Here is an 8,406-nt window from a genome sequence, read left to right as displayed (position 1 = left end):
AGGGGAATACAGGAAGCTTGGTATCAATGCAGTTTATTATTGCCAAGAGTTATTCAGACATCAGCATCAGTTACTAGGTGTCCCATTTCAACCCGCACATTCACAAAAATAACTCCTGCATGCTTAGCATGCCTGTGTCTTCTAAAGAGTGGTGGTTTTGTTTGCTTGTTTTTTGTATTTTTTTTCTTCATACACTCCGAGCTTACGATAAAGTGTTAATCGGTTGCTATAACTGTTGGCATACTATTATGTTCCTCTTTTTGGTACCCTTTTTTGATGATAGAGCTTTTGCGTGGTATTCTGTACCTTCATTGTACATTCTGTGCTCACTATAATCAACACCCCATTGTTCTAACTTTTTGCCATATCAAAATGTTGCTCGCCGTAAGCAGCACCCAGGTTTTCATAACTTGATCACGATGACACAGAGTGTGAACTTCGTCAAAAATCGTTTTCCTGATATAAAGTGCTCTCTCATGGGATTCTTTTGCTTCTCTGTGCCTTCCGAGGTCACTGTAAACATTGTTCAAGTTGTTGTAACTTAGTGCTACATCAGCATGTTCCTCGACGTAAATCTTTTTTGTGATGAAAAGTGCTTTCTCGTGGTATTCTTTTGCTTTATTGTACTTTCCAAGGCTACTGTATACAGTGCCCAAGTTGTTGTAAATTATTCCTACATGAGCATGCTCATCGTCGTAAATCTTTCTTCTGATGACAAGTGCTTTCTTGTAGTATTCTTTTGCTTCATTGTACTTTCCGAAGTTACTGCAAACAGTGCCTAAGTTGTTGTAACTTGATGTTATATCAGCATGTTCCTGGTCGTATATCTTTTTTCTGATGAAAAGGGCTTTCTCATGGTATTCTTTTGCTTCGTTGTATTTTCCGAGGCCTCTGTAAACATTGCCCATATTGTCGTAACTTGATGTCAAATCCGCATGTTCCTGGTCCTAAATATTTTTTTCTGATAAAAAGTACTTTCTCGTAGCATTCTTTTGCTTCATTGTACTTTCCGAGGTTACTGTAAACAGTGCCCAGGTTGTTGTAACTTAATGCTCCATCAGCATGTTCCTCGTCGTATATCTTTTTTCTGATGAAAACTGCTTTCTCGTGTTATTCTTTTGCTTCATTGTACTTTCCGAGGCCTCTATAAACATTGCCCAAGTTGTTGTAACTTCATGCTACATCAGCATGTTCCTCGTGGTAAATCTTTTTTTTTTATGAAAAGTGCTTTCTCGTGGTATTCCTTTGCTTCATTCTACTTTCCGAGGTCACTGTAAACAGCGCCCAAGTTGTTGTAACTTGATGCTACATCAGCATGGTCCTTGTCGCAAATCTTTTTTCTGATGAAAAGCGCTTTCTCGTGGTATTCTTTTGCGTAAGGGTACTTTCCCTGGTTATGCAAAAGTCTTCCCATGTTCTCCAAAACTTTTGCTGTTTCAGTATCATCCTTGTAATGACACTTTGCCGAGATTTCGATTGCCTATTCAAGGCATTCTTTAGCATTTTGGACTTTTCCAGTTATTCGATAAATCTTCCCCAGGTCGTTATACGCCATTCTTAGCTTGGAATATTCTTCTTCATAAATTTCATTAATAATTTTGATAGCTCTTTCATAGTATGATATTGAAAGTTTATTGAGACATAACTTCCTTAACACTCTGCCATGTACAGTGAAAGCTTTTGCTGTAGCTGATTGATTTTCTCTTGATTTGTCACTGTTTTCAGCAATTTCGCAAGCAGACGTTGGGAATAAATATGCATCTGAAATTTTACTCAGATCGCAACAAACAGCAGCTTTTGAAGATAACCACAAAATTATGGCGCTTGGGGTAATAATGGATTGTAATTCCTTTGTTAAAGTCACTTTATCTTGAAGCGTGTCAGTTAGAGTGTCAAATAACGCTCTACAGTGGGCCGTAACTTTTCGTAGCTTCTCACATGCTTCTCCACTTTGTAACATATGATAACACTCTGATTCAGTTAGAGAGTAAAAGACACGAATTGCCTCAGATATTCACTTGACTCTCTCGCAACAATTAGACGCAGAATGTCTTTGGAGGACTCGATGTACCATGTTATACAACCTTAAATATTTTGGCGTTCTTTTCTCGTCGTAAAAATAATTAATTAAGGAAGACTTTATCATTTTTGTTCTGATTAACGCTTCTGTGTAGCCCGAGCTTCGATTTTTGACAAAATTAACAACGACCTGCACAGGAACAGATTATGAAGTAATTAACGAAAAAAAAGCAAATGTCTGCCGGAGTACTTCGTCGTTCCTCGACGCATTGTTCAATGCAAACTTTATAGCGGTTGTCGTTGTCTTTGAATAAGCTGTATTTTCCATAACGAGAGGTTCTTCCATACATTCAAGTTTACCACAAAAAAGATCTTCCAGATAAAATTTCCATGTGTAATTTGAGGAGCCGTGATTCACAACTGTGTGTACCTAAAATGCTGCGGCTGCCAATGCGAGTGGCTGAGACTCAAGGACCTCAACAACCTCCTCGGCTCCTACATGATTTGAAATTTGCGATATCTGTTTCAGTAGCTCTAATGCATCTTCTCGCTGCATTCCTGCGCTTAGAGACTTGGTAAGCTAGAGGAGCATTTGCAGCTATTGAATTGCTCTCTTAAGTTGTAATCAGCACCAGGCCGTGACCCCAGTCTTCACTAGCTGTCTGGGGAAGAGAGTGCCGAACCAATGACAGATCGACAACGTTATCAATGATCATCAACCACCTGAAAAACCGAGCAGTTCTCGACTTAATCAAACGCAAAAGATGCGGAATTGTTTCTTTTGGGCTTTCCACTGTTCAGGAGGCAAGGTGACTCAGGGTGTACTCTGTAACTCCCAATTGTTTTGCCAACGTAAGGTAACAGTCAGCGAGAGTCTCGAGAGTCTCTAAATTTAAGGTTGTGACGAAAGTCAAACCTTTTCGTCTTCCTGATAGCCCTGTGAAGAACAGTTGTCCAATCTGACGAGCAATTTGACTTTTTCAACATCCAGGCATTCCGGATAAATAAATGGTACTAACTGCATCATTAGATGCCTCTTTGAGCTCTTTCATTTTTCCCATGATTCTGGTGACGCCCTCTTTTCTCGAAATGATTTTGTGAGGTGGCGTAAAAGTGAGATGACAAAAAGACTCGAATTTAGAGTTGATTTCTTGTTTTAGACATTCCACTTGTTCATCCCGAATTTGTAGCTCTGTTTGGAGAATTTGCAGCCTTTGCCTTCAGGTTGTTGACTTCTGCTGTAGGAAATTTTTTCTGATTTTTTTATGGTTATGATGTCAGAGATTGAAAGACTCAAGGAGTTTAGAGCATTTAAAACTATTCTTACGTAATTCTGGAATTCTCGTAATTCTGGAACTTAGTGTCCGTTATTGTTGCCTCTCCGCTATGCGCTACGTCATTGACTTGACGAAGATCATCGATATCTTTTCTGATGGCAGCGCTAACCGTTGAACCAATGCTATCCGATAACAAAAGGGCAAAAAATAAGTAACTGCAATCCCATTCTTCTGTTTTCCCATTCTGCTGTGTTGCCAGGTAAGGAGCATTTTTCTTATGACTCTTCTTGGAATCGTTATTGTAGAAGTCCTGACCATTCCTTGGCGTATTTTTTCATTCTCCCAAGCTTTCTTTGTAGCGGAAATCCCATTCTTGTCTGAAGATTTCCCAAATCCTTTCGGAATCAAGTTGAAGGCGATGTAACATATTCTGAAGTAGTTCAATTGGTGTAATGAATACTCCATTATGAAGCGTTCTGCAATAAAAGAAAGTATAAAACAACGATGTGATGAGATTATTAAGGGGTTGTTTCTAGTACTGTAGTGAAAAATGGGAAGATTATTTTGTTTGATAAACATGGTCCACAGGCTGAGATGCCATGATCTGCATATTGTCACCATTTAAGTTGTTTAACACATTGCAGGACACCTGTGTGTTATGCCTGCCTATACAAAGGTTAAATTTCTAGAGAAACCGTAAAAGCACGGTGAATACGTAGAAAATTGTTATAAATCATCTTTTCTAATAAACAAGCTCCAGTAGAAAAAGATCATTAAAAAAAAGGATAAATAAATGTTACATTTTGGGTATCGTGATGTCCAAATTAGTCCTTATCTCCATGTAATCAGGCTGGAATTGGCGGCCTTTAAAGGTAAAAATTGCAAAAAATATTTTGTTTGATAAACATGGTCCACAGGCTCAGATCCCATGATCTACATATTGTCACCATTTAAGCTGTTTAACATATTGCAGGACACCTCTGTGTTATGTCTGCCTATGCAAAAGTTAAATTTCTAGAGAAACCGAAAAAGCACGGGTAATACGCAGAAAATTGTTATAAATCATCTTTTCTAATAAACAAGCTCCAGTAAAAAAAGATCATCAAAAAAAGGGTAAATGGATGTTACATATTAGGTGTCGTGATGTCCAAATTACTCCTTATCTCCAAGTAATTCAAGGAATTGGCGGCCTTTAAAGGTAAAAATCGCCAAATTTTTCGCACTTATGCAAACAAGTATGTGGGTCGGATTTCAAAGTGAATAGTTTTGTTGTCGGGTGAAAAGTAGAGTAAATTAACAAAGAAATGTTTTTAACGTCCTTGACGTCCAACTAGAAATAATTGACTTTATTGTGGGGACTTTCACCGCACAAGGTGAAACCATTTCTCAATCGTCACTGCGCTCTGCGTTTTGACAACTCTTGTATTCATAACCCTTTTTTTTTGTTCGAGAACATGGGGTAGCTCTAGTTATTTATTGGCTCGTCTTCTTCCCCATCAAAAACATGCAGCTACATTGCTCCTTGATGGTGAATTCTCTTTCAAACTCAAATGGTTTCCTAGTTTCGACCTTTTAAAACTAAGAAAACTACTACTCTTATTCACCATTCTTAAAAATCCTGATGCTCCTCTTTGTCTTAAACGTAAATTCAATTTCTTGTCCTCCATTTGTTCGAGTGGTTTGCGCACAAGAGCTTCCGCTTTTAATTTTCAAATTCCTTTCCCCCAGTCTAATTCTGGAAGGCGCACATTTGCTTACTCTGTTGCCACCCTTTTTAATTAATTGCCTTGACACTGATCTTAAGCAAATAGCTTGTGTATCTCCTTCTTCTACTATTTTTTCATCTAGATTAAATAATTTTAAACATAAACTTCTTATTTTGTTCCTTAAGTTTACTAGTGATGTTTCTCATCTTGAAGAACTAATGTGTTCTGATTGTCGTTTTTCTCTTTATTGTAATTGTATATATATCTTATTAACCAAGCGCGAGAATATCGGAGAATATGGGAGAATATCGGCCCGAGGTCTTGACAGTACAGACCGAGCGCAGCGAGGTCCGTACAAAAGAGATCGAGGGCCGATATACGACTGAAGTTCAAAGGGATACAAGTGCGGTATCATTCGGGACCATTCGGGACAGTGCCGGGAAGTAAGCGACGCACAGGAGCGTCTTTCAACCGAATATGCACTTCAGAAAACCCGAACTTAAATAAACGAAGTCGTCGAAGAAATGGAGAAATTAGAAACGGAATTTTGGAGATGAATGAAAGAGTGCAAGAATTTTTGGGCGGTCGAAAGGATTAGTTATAGAGCGTAGTAATGTGGAAAAGGAACATTGTACATTAACTTGCGCAAAAAGTCGAACAAGGCAATGCTAACCAAATAAAACCACTGGCTGTTTCAAAACACAGTCGTTGGGAATCAGTTGAGACCCTCCAGGAGTTCGTATTGCGGGAAGCAGAATTTCAAACTGTTTCCTTGGAGACTATACGAGAAGTAAATTCTTGATACTAGAACATTGATTCAAGACGTACCCGCGGCGAGATATTATTGTTCGGGAATTCTAAAGAGTCAGAAACCCGGAAATTTTTCCCTTGCAAAGTGTTCAAAGGACCACACGGCGTTTGGCGATGTGACAAGTTGAAAGAGCTGGGAAGTCAACAAAGATAAGACACTGCAAAACGTTTGAGCTTGTGATGCGGACAAACATGTACCAGGACAAGGATTTATGGAATGAACAGCTGTAGAGACACTCATAGTAAACTTTTGCACGTTGACAAGAGCCGTACAGACACAAATCGTGAGGACCAGGAAAAGAAAAAGCCTTGGTAGTTTTGATACCCCCTCAAGAACCAAATGACCAGCAATTAGGAAGATCACACGTTACGGCAACAGCAAAAAGTGTACAAAGCAGTCTTCTTACTTAGCGAACCGTTCCAGTGTTTTTGAAAAACGGTGACCACAAAATTAAGGTAAACGCTTTAATCGATGAAGGCCCAATGAAGACGTATATCATTGCTGACGCAGCAGGCGAGGTCGGGATTCAAGGAACTCCGCGTACAGTAACTGTAAACATATTAAACAACCAAACCGAAACGTTTGAAACCACTTCCGCGGAGGTTGAACTATAGTGTGGATCGTAGCGTAATAAAAGCTGTCAACACATTCGCCGCATAAAAAGCACAGATTACTTGGAGACAATCGATTGGAAAATGTATGGAAACAAGTGGCCACACCTTAGAAGCATTCAGTTCCCGGATTCCGAACCCAACCCTTTAGTGGACATGTACGTGTTAATAGGCATTGGCCAAGTAGATCTCCACCATACATTCAAAGATGTTAAAGGCAGACCAGGCGAAACAGTTGCTAGACTAACCCCCTTCAGTTGGCCCTGGGTGGGACCCGTTGACAGCCAGAAAAGCGGAAGTCTACCGACCAAATTTACGTCTACCTACTTTGCCAGAGAGCACCGAGAGGAAATAAATGAATTCAGTGGATTGCTTCGAAGATTCTAGCAAGTTATGAAAAGCAAATGGTAAAAAGAATATTATGACTCCTCACCCTCAAATAAGACTTCGCTTATCATTTCGATCATTTACCCAAACAACTGAGGACTTTGGAGGACCTTTTCGCAAAAGCGGTACCTGTATCTTCTCAACTGCTTAGCCACAAGGGCGGTTCATTTGGAGATGGCGCTCGGATTAGAGACTGATTCCTTCCTGAATGCCTTCTACAGAATGGTCAACCGAAGAAGACTTTCTAGGGAGATGTCCAATAACGGAACAAAATTCGTCGCCGCAGAAAGGGAGCTGAGAGAGTTCGTTGAACAACTGTATCAGAGTAAAATTACCCAATCCATAGGCGGCGCGTTCAGCCTTCATAGAGTTCAGGCTAAAATGACAAAAAATTTAATGCGATCCGTTGAACGGCTGTCACGCAAGAGGTCATGTATTTGTTACATTCCTGGCCAAGACAAAAGATTGGCCTTGACCTCTTGAGTGACAGCCGCAACGGATCACATTACATTTTTGTCAGTTTTTAGCCCGAACCTTTTAACAGCTGGACGCGCCTCCTATGGCGGGCCAAGAAAGAACTTTGAGGAATTAAATTACAAAGATAAAACTTTAAGATGACATATATTTTGGTTTGTAAATATATCATACAAGACCTTTCTAAAAGCCTTTCAATAGGTTGTGACAGCTGTCTAGGGGTTCGCATTGCAATTTTGACAAAATAGCCCAAACTCTTTTCAATCTAGACGTGCCGCTTATGGCGGGCCAAGATAGAGGATTGGAGGAATTAAGATAAAAGGATAAAGCTTTAAGATGATGTACATTATGATTTTTAAGTATACATGGCAGATCTGTTCATAGGCCACTGAAGTTGACCTTTACTTTACCTCCGCAAAATAGACGCGAAGTACTTTATTTCAACTGGTCACTATTCAGACTAAGACATAACGACATAACAAGAAATCAATATTTTCCAAGAGATCAAAGGACCATCTGTTAGCACACATAATTTAAAAGCGGGATTGTATCGCGTTGTAGCGTGCGAAGTTGCCGAAGTTGCATAATTTCTCATTGCTTTAAGGGGGACATCGGCCATTTAGGCGTATTTTGAACTTTTCTATGTTCGGAGAAAAAAAAGCGCGATAGAACTTTTGGATATAATTTTCCAAAAAGTTTCATTAAAAGGGTGCTTTAGAAAAACTAAACGAATTACGAAATTTTGCAACTGTCGGCGGATTATAGATATTTACGATCAGTGGCTCTTAAGAAGCGGCTAAAGAACTCAAGAAGTGTATTTCTCCTTACTTTATAACAAAGATTGCGTTCAATTCCCCACGCATTACTTTTCAATTTTCAAATGAAACTTTATTTCAAAAGCGAACGACAGCGTGGAAAGCATGCTCTATACTCTCCTAAAGCACACTTGTTAGAGTACATCAAGTATTTTGATTGGTTAAACACGGACTAAAGTTGTCAAAATGTCAGACCATCAAATTTCACAAACCGAAATAGTTCACAAACCAAAATAATTCAGCAGATCGAAGTTTTGACCAGTTTTGCCTAAGGTTTTTCAGTCTCAATACGGAATCTGAAAGTGA

The 8,406-nt window shown here is 39.3% G+C and overlaps 2 pseudogenes; both read right to left on the bottom strand.

Annotated features, from left to right (window-relative positions):
• Positions 1-335: 335 nt before the first annotated feature.
• Positions 336-1,960, bottom strand: LOC148716667 (uncharacterized; annotated as a pseudogene).
• On the bottom strand, positions 1,833-3,761 carry LOC148716666 (uncharacterized; annotated as a pseudogene).
• Positions 3,762-8,406: the final 4,645 nt, after the last annotated feature.

This window comes from Stylophora pistillata, chromosome 14 (assembly GCF_964205215.1).
Source record: "Stylophora pistillata chromosome 14, jaStyPist1.2, whole genome shotgun sequence".
Classification (NCBI taxonomy): domain Eukaryota; kingdom Metazoa; phylum Cnidaria; class Anthozoa; order Scleractinia; family Pocilloporidae; genus Stylophora; species Stylophora pistillata.
This window is presented reverse-complemented; position numbering and strand designations above follow the sequence as displayed.